At 48.1% G+C, this 14,703-nt stretch overlaps 1 protein-coding gene across 3 annotated transcripts in view; it reads right to left on the reverse strand.

Annotated features, from left to right (window-relative positions):
* Positions 1 to 14,703, reverse strand: part of ITPKB (inositol-trisphosphate 3-kinase B) — a 97,180-nt gene that overhangs the window by 77,934 nt on the left and 4,543 nt on the right. The window lies entirely within an intron of this gene.

A 14,703-nucleotide genomic window follows, 5' to 3' on the forward strand; every position in this document is an offset into this window, starting at 1 on the left:
CAAGGCTTTTGACCCCTGCCCATGGTTTCACAGCAGCTCTGTGGAATTTTTTTATTTTTCTAAGTCAGGTGATGTCACCGAAGAGGGTATACAGATGGCAAATAAGCACATGGGAAGATGTTGAACACCATCAGGCCACAAAGAAACAGCCCTGCATAGCTATCAGAGTGGCTAGAATAAAAACTAGTACCACCACCATGTGCTGGCGAGGATGCGGGGAAACGGCATCACTGCTGGTGGGAACATACAAGGGTGTGGGCACTCTGGAAACAGCTTTGCAGTTTCTTTTAAAAACGTAATAAATATGCAACAGCCTATGGCCCAGCGCCTGCATTCCTGGACATTCAGCTCAGAGAAATGAGAGCTCATGGTCTCACAAACACCTGCACGTGAAGGTTCGCAGCAGCTCTGTCTAAAGAACCAAAAACTGGAAACTACCTAGATGTCCCCTCCTAAAAGTGAGACTTTCTTCAGAGTCTCAGAAGGCCACGCCGAGGCTGAGAATCCCAACTGACAAGCTGAGGGACCCCGTGAGAGGCTGGCGGTCCCTCCGCCCCGGCCTGCCTTTGCCCTGTGGCACTGCTCGCTGCCCCACGTGGCCCCTACATGGTGCTCAGCGGAGGTCACCTTCACGTGGTGACGGTGCTGTGCTCCTCTCTAAGGAGACGCACGGCATCCTCGGAGCTCACACCCTCAGGTCTCAGCTCTGCCCACTGAGGCTATGCACAGAAAAGTCTCTTCTTGTAGGTCAGGAGCCCCGAGGCAACCATCCTATGGGAAGCCTGGGCCTCCCGGCCACCTGCCCCTCTGGAATAAACTTCCTCCCTTAGCTCATCCAGTGTCTCCTAATTTATCTGAAGTCTGTAGGCAGGTGATGCAACCTGATGCACCCACTTCCAAGTGAGGTGCTAATACTGTGTTTGAAATATAAACCCAGGACAGGCTTTCACCTGTGCCATTTGAAAGGAGCCAGAATGCCTGGGGCTGCGCCGTATAACTGAATCCAGGAACCCATGAAACGAAGAGACCCGTGACGCCCCTCTGGGTGGCCTGAGGAAACAGGACACGTACAAATCATTGCTCTGCGGGGACCCCTGTCCTCGGGCAGCACTGCCCTCTCTCTCCTATGGGAGGGGGCAGGCGAGTCCCCAGGGCCCCTGGGGGCTGCAGGACAAATGCCTGATGCCCTCCCCTCCCGCCACGGTGAGGGGCTCACAGCTCAGCTCTGTCCGAGCAGTGAGGAGCTTTCACTTTTCACTGCCCTTTTGGGTTAGGAGTTCTCCACTTTTCCACTCCACCAGGCCGGGGGCCGAGAGGCAGCTCCAGAAGCTCGCTTCTGCTGCGGTTCCATCTGCCGATCTGTGTTTCCGTACAAAGGCCCATTGATTTAGAAGGAAAAGAATCCCCTCTCAGTTCCACCCCTGTGAACAGAAAACTGATCTTGCACTAGACTAAAATGCTACTCCAAGGCAACCATGTGAAGGCAACTCTCCTGCCCCCCTCCAGATGTAATATGTCCGCGGCAACAAGCAACTCTAGTTCCCTCAACCATCTCCAAGGCCTGTGGTTCAGACCCCTCGTCAGCCCAGCATCTTCCTCTGCACTCAGTACAATTAGTCCCCATATTCCTAAAGCACGGAGCCCAGAACTAAACTCAGCAACCCTCTGCACAGAGCTCCATCCCCTTCCTCTCTCCTCCAGGTGACAGACAACGGAAGGAGCAGGGAGCTGGGAGATACCCATGAGCTCAGATCGCAGCCCTGCCGATGCCCAGCTGTGCCCCTGGGACTGGCAACCTCATCTGCCTGATCCCTAGTCTGCTCGCTGTAAAAGGAGGAAGGTAATATACACCTTACAGAAATTGAATGACGTAACTTATGGAACGTGCCTGGCACAGAACAGATACTTCTGAAATCCTAGCCACTGTTATTTGATTATTGTTGTGCGGCCTGAGACTGCTGGGCGTTTGTAACAGCTGCACCGCCAGCTAATGCACGCTGAATTTTTGTTAACATTATAACTCCCGGCGAATTTCATAAGAAATGTTGCTGAGCTGGATCCCCTCCATCCCATCCTTCGTGCAGCTGACTTTGCAAAACCTCTACTCGGGACTTACATCCTCTTTTACAATACCTGGTCATGGAGTCATACTGAACTATTTTCTGAAATTCCTGAAATCTTATTTCCAAAGTCAGCGTAACAGGTCTGCAAACCACGGTCGGAGGTCAAGCTAATGATCCCCAGCAGTGTGCCACCTGGGACATTCAGGGCACTTCCCACCAGGCTCACCCCCCTCGACCCTTAGGGCCAGCTCCCTTCCTCTGCAGCTCCTGGTGAGACACTCGCGCCTTCCCCTGGGGATGTGGTACTTGAGGCCAATGGTGACAGATCAGAAAATCTAGGCCAGTGCAGAATGCCAAAGAAAGGATGCCAGGAAGAACCTCTGACCTGCAAGACTGTTCGGCTTCTCAGCGTGAACCAGCAGCCGGCCCACAGTGAGGGGGCAGGCGGCTCTCCGGAGGGAGCGGGCTGATTTTTGATGTGCAGTGTGATACCGCAATGTAAACAGCATCCCAGACGCTGCTCCATATGGCTTTAGCCTGGGATGGAAACTAATTACCGTCCTGTGTATATTTCCAGGTCCGGGCAATAGGGAGTTACTGTCCTGTGCACTCACTCTCCAGACCGCCTCTGAGGTCGAGGCTGCCACATACTAACAAGTTCCTTTCGTGGTTTCATTCCTTCCAGACATCAGCCCCTCCACCCCTGCAAAGGACAGGAGGAGACTGGGGCTCGGGGGAGGGGGGATGTTAGCACAGGCCAGCCCTGAGACCCATCTCTCCAGAAAGGTGCGTGGCCCAGTAACGTCACGTGAAGGACCCAACAGTTTAGGGCCTGGAAACTCTGCCCAGATGCCTAGTGGCCGTCTTGGGGTGGGAAGGTGAGCGTGGACCAGTGGCAGACAGGAAGGATGCGAACCCCAAGGGTGCACACCACAGGCGGCCACCCCATATTACAACCAAGAAGGAAAGAGGGATTTCCACATCATACATCGAGTGTGCAGCAAAGTAGAAGCCCGTGTTTGGCAGGCAGGGCGCCCAAGACTATGGTGATGTCTGGCCCCGGAACAGTCTGTGCTGCTCGGCGGGGACTTGTGGCCACAGAGCCCCAGCTCCTGCCAGGGTCTGCACAGACTCCCACAGGCCCTCCTGGAACTCCGAAGCATGCTGGTATGCCCAGGTCAGTCCAGCTGAGCCCGGCCGCCTGACTGCGTTCTCCCTCCGTACCACCGTCCACCCTCCCAGCCCTGAGAACAGGCCAGCAGGCCGGGTCTGCTCAGCCAGGACAAAGGCAAAAAGCAGCCGTGTGGCTAGGAAGCGTTGGGCAGGCTCTCCTTTGCTCACTCTCCTTTGGGGTGTGCAAAGCGTGCTGCAGAGACCACCAGCCTGGGCCTCAAGACCTCAACTGGGTCTGCAGTGGAAGAAAGCAACTCCTTATCCTAAGAAAGAGAATAAGAAACATCTTCATAAGCATGTGCCCAGTCCGCCACCAGACACGGCACAGGAGAGCATTGAAGGCCAGTGAAATCACGTACAAGTTCAAAGACCTCCCTGGCAGGAAGAGCCACAGCTATACAAAGCGGTGATGTTTCTCATACATATGTATATATATTTCATTCTCTCTCTTATGAGCAATGTGACTCTAAAAGACACACCGAGAAAGCAGAGGAGTGAGGGGAGGGGAGAGAAGAGATGGAGGCTTCCTCACCTGCAAAGGCTGGGCCTCCCGGGCCTGGGTGACCTCAGCCAGTTTCCACCTCCAAAACAGCATAAAAAGAGGCTGGTCCCCGGTGAGTAACCTGACACCTCTTGCCAAGCTACTGAATAAAATGGATTGTTTTTTAAACTTGAAGCTCTGAGCCCTGGTGACAAAGTGAGGCCTCTCCTGCAACTGAGAAACCTTCTTGGAAAAATAAGTCCTGCTGCCTATTTTGTCATCATCCTTTACAAGTAACTGCACTTTGGGATGAGGTGGCTGAGGCCACTCAGTGAAGGCAAGTTAGCGTCACAACTGGGGGGTGCAGGTGCAGAAGAGGGGCTGCCTCTATCCCTGCCTGTTCTGTGCCAGGTCCTCGGGCTGCACGGTCTCAGTTCATCTTCACAACAGCGCGTGACAGAGGGTTGTCACCCTCACATGGGAAATGAAGAAACCAAGGCTCAAAGAAGTGAAGTCCCTGCCGAGGTCTGGGACGGAGTGAGGGCGTGGCTTCAGGTGTGGCTGGCCGGAGCCCCCTCTCCAGCAGACCCTCTCACTTCCTCCCCACTCTAGCACAGACCTCCTACTAACCTCAGCATCAAAGAGCCCCCAGGCCCCATTTTTTCTGCTAGGGGAAGAAGGGCACCAGCAAGCAATACTCCCTTGGTTACCCTCGTCACTTTCACTTAAACAAAGAGAACGGTGGACATTGCAGGTTCAGCATAACACGCTCAGGAACGAGAGCACGGCTGCCTCTAAGTCCTCGCAGTTGCTGTTTATTGAGCATCTATAGTATGTCCAGTCGCTGTGCCAGGCACTTCACACATGACCTCGTTTAAGGCTCACAACCTTAAGGCTGGTATTAGCCCCACTGCACGGATGGTGAAACTGAGGGACAGAAAGGTAAAACCTTTCTCTAGGGTCACACAGTCAGGAAGTGGCAGAGCTTAGACTCAAACCCAGGACTGTCCTGACGCCACGCCAGGGTTCTCTCCCTGGAAGGGTCTACACAACCCCCAGCCCAGCCACCCCCAGGGCTCTTCCAAAGCTTCAGACTGAGCAGACACTCACTGAGCAGAAGTCCCTCCCAAGTTTTCCTGACCATGTCCCTCTGGTCGATTGGGGTGGGCATGGGGGTTCTCCCGAGGCCCCATTTTAGCCGTCCAAGCACTACATCCTTTATCTGCTGAGCATCAATTTGTGTGGTGTTCAACGCAGGGCGTTAAGGCTTGCGGAGGGAGGGGCGTACCCTCTTCCCTTCCAACCTCGCAGAGTCTTTGGATCCAGAATAGTCCTTTTGCTTGACCGCTTCTAACAGAGGCAGCAAACCCCTCAAGGCCTTGACTGTCTTCAGTGGCTGTCGCCCAAATTCAATTCCTCTACCCCCTGTTCCACGACACGCACTGAAGCCTCCTGCATTTCCCACGCCAACACTGGTTCATTATTTATCAACTCATATTTAATGAATGTGCTCGTTTAATGGCCAGACAACTTGTTCTTGAGTTTCACAAATCTCAAGTCTGTCTGTTGGCATCCACTCTGCCTTAGAGGGTACATCCCCAAGGACAGGGATAGCATCAATTAAGCCATTCTCCGAAGCACAGGTATCTGCAGACAGAGGCGGTGGATAAATGCCTGCTGCTTGGCAGCCACGGGGGTGCCACGTCCGCCTCTCAACGTGAGCAGCCACCAGAAGGGAGGTCCAGCCCTGTGAAAGGGTTTCGGGATCTAGCCCAGGGCCCGGCCATACTTAGGAAGTGCCCAGGAAACAGCTGCTGAATGTAATGTCTGCTTTAAAAAAACCCAAGACTGCTGAATTCCTCCCTTTCACTTTCCAGGACACGGAAGGGAAAACCACAACTCGGTATTGGAAAAATCAATGCTCCCTCGGACTCTGGATGGAGCGGAGTCTGCTCTCAATTATCCAGGAGCTGACAGACCTGCTCCAGGAACACCAGACCGCTGCTCTGTGGCCCCTCCTCGCTCCCTCCAGCCTTTCCTCAGGTCCATCCCATTCGCATCTCCATGGACCAGTTAGCAAACCACAGGGGCATGAAGCTTTGTCCACAGTCAGCGCTGGCTTCGATGGTCCCTTGGGCAGGAGGCGGCGCTACTGAGCAGCTGCCGTGTGGAAATAGGATGTAATTCCGAACGTCTACTCATCCCTGCTCCCCGGGCCCACTGCCACGCCCACGTCAGAACTGGCTCTGCTGTGGACATAGAGGTTGTTTCTGACAGAGTCCTTAGCCATTTCTCTTTCAGCAACACAGATGTGGGACTATCTTGCACTGGTGCAGTGATTGCCCTGGTCCATCCTCTTCTGGGAAAGCTTTAAAAACAACATCACAGTTGTACACCTGAAACTAATATAATATTATAAGGCAATATTACACGTCAATTACAAAAATAAAATAGATCACTGTTTATTAAAAAACAACAAGTATACTTAGAATGTGCATGACAGAAATAAACAAACGAGTACTGTAGAAATCAAGAGAAAATCTGGGGGAAAAAGGCAACATCATAGTACTCGAGAAAAAAAAATTTAAGCGGGAAAGAATACACTCTCAAAATGACTCTACAAACACGATCTCATTTAAGACTCACAAAGTCCACATGATGTAGGAAGATTATCGATGCACCCATTTTACAGATGAGGACACCAAAGCCCAAAGAGGCCAAGCACCGAATCTGAGAGTCCTAGTCTTTCCAGCACACTGCACTCCTAGAGTATGCCCAGGAAAGTTCTCAGAGAAGGTCTTACATGTCCTAAATTACTTGGAATTAGCAAGATGCTGAATACTAATGAGTACTTAAATGCTGTGACAATGATGATGACAATGGTGAAGAGGAGGAAAAGGTTTCAATGGCCTCATACAGACTAAAATATCAATCATAACGCATTCAAAATGTCTCCGATGTTAGCATATTTTTGTATCCATAAGGATTTTTCAGTAGTTTCTCAAAGCAGTGTCTTCCCAACCTCCCAGCTTGAACATACAGCAACCAATTTTCCTACCCTTGGCTTTGCAACCTGGGTCTCAGGATCTGCTGTCCCAACAAAACCTCCTAGCCATTTCTTAAGTTACTGGCTGCGGCTGGATTTTCCACTTGACATTGTTAATAGATTAAACTGTTTATCTCATTGTCATACACAGGCCTTTTCAGTTTCCTGCTAATAGATTCAGGTTAGATAAGGATTACAGAAGTGATACTCCCTGAGTTCCTCTCCATACCCCAGCCGGTCTCCTTTCCCCATAGTTATGAGATGTATTGTATTAAACCTACTCTCCAGATAGCTAACTTGCAAAAAGAAAATCTTACACACCCATGTATAGCAGAGGATTAGCCAAACACCAGCTCCTGCACGACTGTGGAAGAAGCACTTAACACAAGATCCTGCTGAATTATACATTTTACGACCCAGTCATCAATTACCATAGAGAATAAGAAAACAAATTGAGCTGAGCCTGGAAAGAATGTCAGTGCAATTGGAAAAACACTCGCTGGGAACCGCCTGCCTGGGGGGTGCAGGGACCTCCCCGGTAACTGCCGGGGTCCCACCAACTCTCAGCATACCAAGAGAAGTTGCCAGGTGAGCCGGTGGATGGCAAATCCCTCCGTCCCGGGGCACACGGAAGACTCCCCATAGTGAATGAAAATATTAAGCACTGCTAATATAAAATGTATTACAGCTTCTTCTTGGAAGAACAATAAACAATCAGTTTATTTCTCCTGATTAAATGGAATGGGGGGGCAGGATGCAGAGGACCCATTAAGAAGGGTAAAGAAAGAAAACAACTGTCACAGCCCCCAAAGCCCAAGGCCAAAGTACCTCATTCCTGCCCTCCGGATGCATTAAGACCACTTTTATAAACATGAGCGAATGGACCAGACCACCCTTTCGGCAAGCTCTCCAAGGACAGAGCCTTACCGGGCCTCACAATACATACATCATCTCTGGGTTAGGCGAACCCTAATCTTAGTCACCAGGTCAATGGAAATGATCTCAATGCCTTTGTCTGAGATGCTGTATCATTTTATTTTCCCTTTCCACCCAGAATCTTACCACAAAGTTAAAATGCTAGATTCACAGGATAACAGTGACCTTCAAGAGGGTGGAGTCTCTTCAGTTGAATACTGGTTACCACCAGGTCGAATGAGAAGTTTTTTCCTACTCATTCTGAGATGGGAAAATAAAAACATAAAAAACAACAAGTATACTTAGAGTGTACAACAAGTATACTCCCCCTCCACGCTCCCCCCTACCCCATCAAATCATACATACATAGGAACTGCAGAGGTTCATTCCGCTTTTGCGTACTGTCTGGAAAATTCGTTGGGTCCCTTGGAAGAAATTCTTGGTAGCAACTCTAGGATTTTGTTGAGGTGCCACTTTCACCACTTTTACTGTCTGCAGCTCCTACTTTTGGTTACTTATAAAACTTATCAGCTGGTTTGGAGCAAAATAGAAATACACATTTCAGGAAATAAAACATGTAGTATTAACTAGCGGCCTGAAGAGATACCTTTTGTTGAATGGGTTTCCATAAAGTGATATCAAGTAAATAAAATGCCCAAGTAAAGCTCAATGGAGGGGAAAGATCAGATCTCTAGGAGTGAATTCTTTTTTTTTTTTTTGCGGTTTTTTTGCTTTTTTTTTTTTTTGTGTGGTACGCGGGCCTCTCGCTGCTGTGGCCTCTCCCGATGTGGAGCACAGGCTCCGGACACACAGGCTCAGCGGCCATGGCTCACGGGCCCAGCCGCTCCACGGCATGTGGGATCTTCCCAGACCGGGTCGCGAACCCGCGTCCCCTGCATCGGCAGGCGGACTCTCAACCACTGCGCCACCAGGGAAGCCCTAGGAGTGAATTCTTAATGGAACTGCTGAGAAACACACCAGACAAGTTAGTCAAAAGCCTGCGCGTCTTGGCTTACCAGGGAAATGATGATCATAAATCATTCCTCATCAGAGAAAGCCTGGAGGGCCCTGCCTTCCCATGCAGAGCAGTCTTCCCTGCACACACACTGTGAGAAGGTATCGTCACTGACCTTGTTCCCTGAGGCTTGTATTGGTCTTTGATCCCCAGCCCCATAACTGAACCAAAGGAAACTACACTAGGAAACAGAGACAGAGGGTAAGACCAGCCTTCTTCTCAATGTTCCATGAAATACACTTCAGGAAGCTGTTGTGGTCCCACAATAGCGTGTGAATTCACGGGTAGCCTGTGAATACCGGTCTTTGAGAAATCCATTTCATTGCAGCCTTATTGGGTGAGGCAGAATCATCTTCCAGGACGGTACTGGGTGAAAGTGGCACCTCAACAAAATCCTGGAGTTGCTACCAAGCATTTCTTCCAAGGGACCCCGTGAATTTTCCAGACAGACACTGCCTCACCAGTACTTAAGATGTCTCCTAATTCCACCTCCACTAACATTGATTGAGCCTGTACCATGTGCCAGGAGCCATCCGAGGCACTTTTAGAACACTGCATCCCTGAACTCTCATCCCCCACCCCGTGAGGTCATGCCTCCTCTCTCCATTTTTCAGAGGGCTTGCAGGCCACGTGCAGACTGGGATTTCACCCAGGTCTCCTAAACCCCAGTCTGGCACCCCTACTCCTATGGCAGGAAGGTCACAGGAATAAGCAATGAGCCTGCCTTAATTGTTCTTTTTTCCCTTTTTCTGTTCCTCCTCTCCCGGATGACTCGACAGTTCTTTTATGGGTAGATAATGCCGCAGAGCTACTGTCTATCATTCATTCATTCATCCATTCCTTTAACAAACATTTTAAAAACACGTCCTATGTTTAAAGCCAAGGTGGATCACCTGTAAAATGTGGGTATTGGAGAAAATGAGTTCTAAAACCTCTCCCAGACTCAGATTTATATTATGATACTTATGTAGGTTATAGAAAAGAAATTGTTATTTTTTAAATTCTAAGAACAGAGGCCTAATTCCCTAATGAGATCATATTTATATCTATAGTGTCTTTTAGCCCAGGAGACCTGAATTGTCTTTAAAATAATAATACACCCCTGGAAAAATGAACGACCAGGTGTCTTGGGGGAACCACAACGAGATAGTTGATGGCAGAACTACAGTAAGTCATGTCTGACTACAGGATCATGGGACCAGGTTGGACCAGATTCTTCCAGACCCCCAGGGTGGCCTCCACAGTCTAGCAGACTGGACCCATCGGTCTGAGGGAATGCTACAATGCTGAGTGTTTCCATGTTGTTGGGGCCACCTGTAGTACCACACTCCTTAGTTAACTAAGATAACAGTATGCAACCACAGGAGGGCACACAGTCTCAAGAGAACTGGACATACAAAATCCCAAATATTCCAATGAGACAATGGAGGTTGGCACTCTAACTGGCTTTTCACGTTACAAGAGAGTTCACAGTTGGGTTTGTTGCGATTTGTAAACAATGAGCTCCCAATTCATGAAAAATACATCATTCACAACGTCAATTCCACCCAGTCAGGAAAAAATCATTGCAAGGCACATTTGTCACGGACTGGAGGGAACAATGTGTATAGCTTACAATGCCAAGATCTCGTCTCTTATCAAAACCCATAGACCAGGACTTCCCTGGTGGTCCAGTGAATAAGCCTCCACGCTCCCAATGCAGGGGCCCCAGGCTCGATTCCTGGTCGTGGAACTAGATCCAGCATGCATGCTGCAACTAAGAGTTGTCATGCCACAACTGAAGATCCCGAGTGCCGCAACTAAGACCTGGTGCAACCTAAATAAATTAAAAATATATATATATATAGATCCTTCCATGCTGACAGTGTGTCCACAACACAATTTAGAAGAGTTCGTGAGTTAATCCTGAATCACTGATGACCTGAAGTCTACAAGTTTTTTCAATCAAGATATAAAACGCTTACCATTAAATATTTTAAAATTCTGCCTTTAGACAACTACATTGAAACCCGACAAAATAAAATAAGCCTAAACAATGTTATCAATGCTCCCAGGAATATAAATAAACTACAGAGAACTAATCTAATCTGTAACTACATTTAACTGGCATGTGCCACCAAAATCAGAAAAGTGGCTCGGTAGCAATTTGGCGCTAAAAAGCAAAGTTCTGAAAATGCTTTCTGTAACACCTGAAATACATTTCTCTAAAAGCAGAAGCCGTCCAGTTTAATATGTTTTTTCTTGTTAAACCTAAAAGCCTGGTAAATCTTGAGCTGTGTTTTTGTGGTGCCTCAACACCAATCTCTCTTTTTCTCTATGCCCCACCTTTATTTGAAAGGATTCAAGCTGGATGAATTACTTTTATCTTTGATAAAACGAGGTCTTTGAAGTGACGTTTTGGCTCTGCAGAGGCAAAGCCTCAGTTTCCAAACTGAACTATCTGAGGAGGCCGAAGCCCTCAGAGAACAATGCATTTTTCACTTGTCAGGTTAATGTGCTGGCATCCTACCAGCACAGCCTCTAATATCAATCAGTCTAACCATTAACGAGAATCTTGGGTATTGTACTCATTTATTTTGATGATACTTTTTCAATGTGAAATTACAAAGAACCATTCTTCCAGTTAAGAGAGATGAGAGGCAGATAATTAATGGATCTCAAGGAAAAGCACACAATTAAATGTGCCCAGTTTCGGCCTCGACTGCCCAAGGTCCACACCAAAGAAATCTTGTCACATTTCCAGACACCATGATACGTACTTCACATACAGCAGGTTTTGAATCAAATGTCTGGAATTACATAGTCACAGAGAGTTAGAACTCTGCAGGCCCCCATGAGCTCACCCTCACGCAGAATGCATATTTTAAAAGGAGGAATCTGAGCCAGAGCTGCAGCCCTTGGGTCCCTTTGCCCCTCTGAGTCTTGGTTTCCTCCTTCTTAAACAGATCAGGGTAACACCCAGAACCTCACATAAATGACTAGGGGTCCTCCCAGATCTGAAAAGTCCTGAAGCCTTTCCAGAAAGATCCTGGCTGCACACCTGAGGGGGAAGGGTGCCCCATCTTAAGAAAACAGCATATGCAACCCGAACTCGTGACCCGATAAATCTGGACCTTCCATATTCTCTTCCAGATAAGAATTTCCCACTTAAAAGTACTTACCACCATATTCTTTTTTTTTTTTTTAAGTAAGTATCCCTCTAAGGCTTTTAAATTTTAATTGGGTTTACCCTCAGATAAAAATTTCACACTTTTAAAAACCACATAAAACCATTTTAAACTGCTCGAATTTTTTTACCCCATATATTAGTTCGTTTTTTACTTTAAAAAAGGCAACAAAACTAGTCAACACACAAAAAAATAAAGGAAACAAAACTCCAATGGCCCTGAAAAAATAGTGAGCACCAAGAAGGCAAGGATTTTGTATTATAATTCCTTAAATGTCCCCCAGGTAACTAGACCAGCGTTTTGTTTTGGTTTTTGTACACATGATTGATAGTACAACTTTGGAATAAATCAATAAAACCTATTTTTGGAAGATGCATGCTTATTTTAATTTAGCACTTTAAACTTGGTGTTTCAATGGCCCAGTTACTTTTAAATGGCATAACACAGGGAGGTCAAGAACTGTTGATTAATTTCTAGTTGTCTTAAAGAACAAGAGAGAACACCCTCCTTCCTCAGTGCAATTCGCTTCTGTTCAGATCTCAGAAAACCGTAAATGTGAACACGCCTGAATTTAAGCCATTGAACACAAAGAACGTGATACAACTACTTGTGAGCAAATTTCAAGCGCCTGCTCCTTTACAAACAGACACAGAGGAGCAAAAACTCTGGAACACTCTATTTCAGAGACAGGCATATCTGAAGCCTGAGCTGTAGGAAAGGCCTGAAGCACTTTGCATACAGCTCCTACCCATGGAAGCAAATGAGCAGAGGCGCTTCTCAACACATTCCCTTTCAGTAAAAAGGCCTCTGCGAATTTGCATAATCTAAATGGCTAAATAAGTTTCAGAGTGCATTTCCAAACAACCTGCTTTGCACTTTGTTTTTAACTACAGGGACATCTTCGAATTCCCCTACACTGGCGCTGGGACTTCTCACAGTGATGAGCTGGCAGGGAGGCCACACAGCAGGAGAGCTAACCCAGCAGCCAGGCTCCAGGCTTTGCGGGGCTGTCACCTCTGCCGCGCACCTCGTCACACAGTCATGCCTCCGCAGAAGCAAAGAACCGCCCGCGCACACGAGGCATGAAAGGTCTAACTCTGCTCAAAGACACAGCAGCACACTAAAAAAGTGTTCTCAGTATGGGTCTGAAGGTCAGGGGTTGGTTGTGTGACCGGAGGCTGAACATGCAATTTCCAACCTGTGTGTGTGAACGGGCTGCTGGGAGTGTATGTGTGAGGGTGCGTACAGGTGAGGACGGGGGCCCCTGAGTGCGGTGCTGCAGCGTAGACAGAAGCAGCACAGTCCGAGGAGAGGACCGAGTATCGATACTGTAGAGCCTCAAACAGCGCCGGCTGGGGTTTTATCTATAAAACACTGAACAGCCAAGCCAAAAGGCCCCGTCAATCAAGTTGTCTGGCCTTCTGTAGACAAAATATCAATCTCAGGTAATCAAGTGATTTTTGACTCAAGGAGCAGATGTTTTGGTGTCACAGATAAGGCTCCGCCGCAACAATCTGTATGTGAAAAAGAAAACTGAGCGTATCGTGCAAGCAATTAACCAAAAGCTCAAAAGTCCCTAGGATCCCATAATTTCCAGTTGGTTACCCACCCTTCCCCCACAGACACTCCCTATCAGCCGCACATGACCAGAGAGCGAGGCTGGCAGGGACTTTTCCCCTGGCCCTTCTCTGTGGGTGTCTGAAACCTTGTTTAAAGAAGGGAGGTAGGCTGGACCACAGGCAGGCCTCGTTGCTACCTCTGGACCTGTTCGCTACCTTGACACCACTCAACCCTCTGGTTTCTCAGCTGGCATCCCTCTGGCAAATGAAAAAAAGAAAATTGTCATCTATCATTATTTATCTCCCCTTTAACTCACTTCCAGACAAGAGCCCTTTTCAAACATCGGGACACACAAAATACTTTGAGAGCCAGCCAGTAGGAGCTGCTAATCCACCACTAGAAAGGGCAAATGGAAAGTTGGAGAACAAGTTAAAACAACTTGGCTACGCTGGCTACGCTCCAGGGTATAAAAAGCCAAAGGGAGGACTGGAACAGAGGACCATCTCATAGACCTTTAATTGTGGGCAAGAAGGCCGAGAAACCTGAGCCATTCCTTCAGTGAGAAGCATTTTCCACCTGCCCTTCACCATCATCCGTCCCCTTCCAGGTGGACCATCCCTCCTCTAAAGGTGGTGTGCCCGTGCCAGATGCCCTGTGCTGGCCACAAAATGCCAGGCTGATTGGGGCCAGATTCTGCGTACATATTTGCCTCCCCATCATCAGCAGAAGGCAGAGTCTCATGAAAAGAAATGCCTGGTCTACAAAGATTCAGACTGTGATTTCTGAAGTGGGAGTATGACAGACACATGCCTTGGAGTCCAGAATAACTTAGAGCAGCATGTAGAGTAGAAATATAAAGTTCTCAGTTGCTGTGGTTTAAGTTATTGAGGTACAGCGAATAGTACTTGATATTCAAGATTAAATCGGAAGACTACCTACTACAATAAAATGCAGACTTTCGCCCAAGGTAGCACAAGAACCCCTTACACGCCGAACTAGGAAATTCCCCAGACTCTGGAAAAGCTAAGAGAAAGTCCAGACCTTTTCAGAAGTGCTAGCTTCAACTCTTACATCTTTCATACGATGCTCTGATCCTCCTAAGAGTGAAAACAGCCTAGGACTGAGATGAACTGTGTACAGAAATAAACCCGTCTACCGCCATAGCCAGAACAAGATGTCAGTGTGCTGAATCACAACAGATGCACTTGAAAACGTACTTGAAATGTACCTGTACCAGCCAATGAGCATATCCATGAGGACATATCTACCCTAGGGATATCGCC

This window comes from Aethalodelphis obliquidens, unplaced genomic scaffold, assembly GCF_003676395.1.
Source record: "Aethalodelphis obliquidens isolate GAN/ISIS:26980383/991018 unplaced genomic scaffold, ASM367639v1 scaffold24, whole genome shotgun sequence".
Lineage (NCBI taxonomy): Eukaryota > Metazoa > Chordata > Mammalia > Artiodactyla > Delphinidae > Aethalodelphis > Aethalodelphis obliquidens.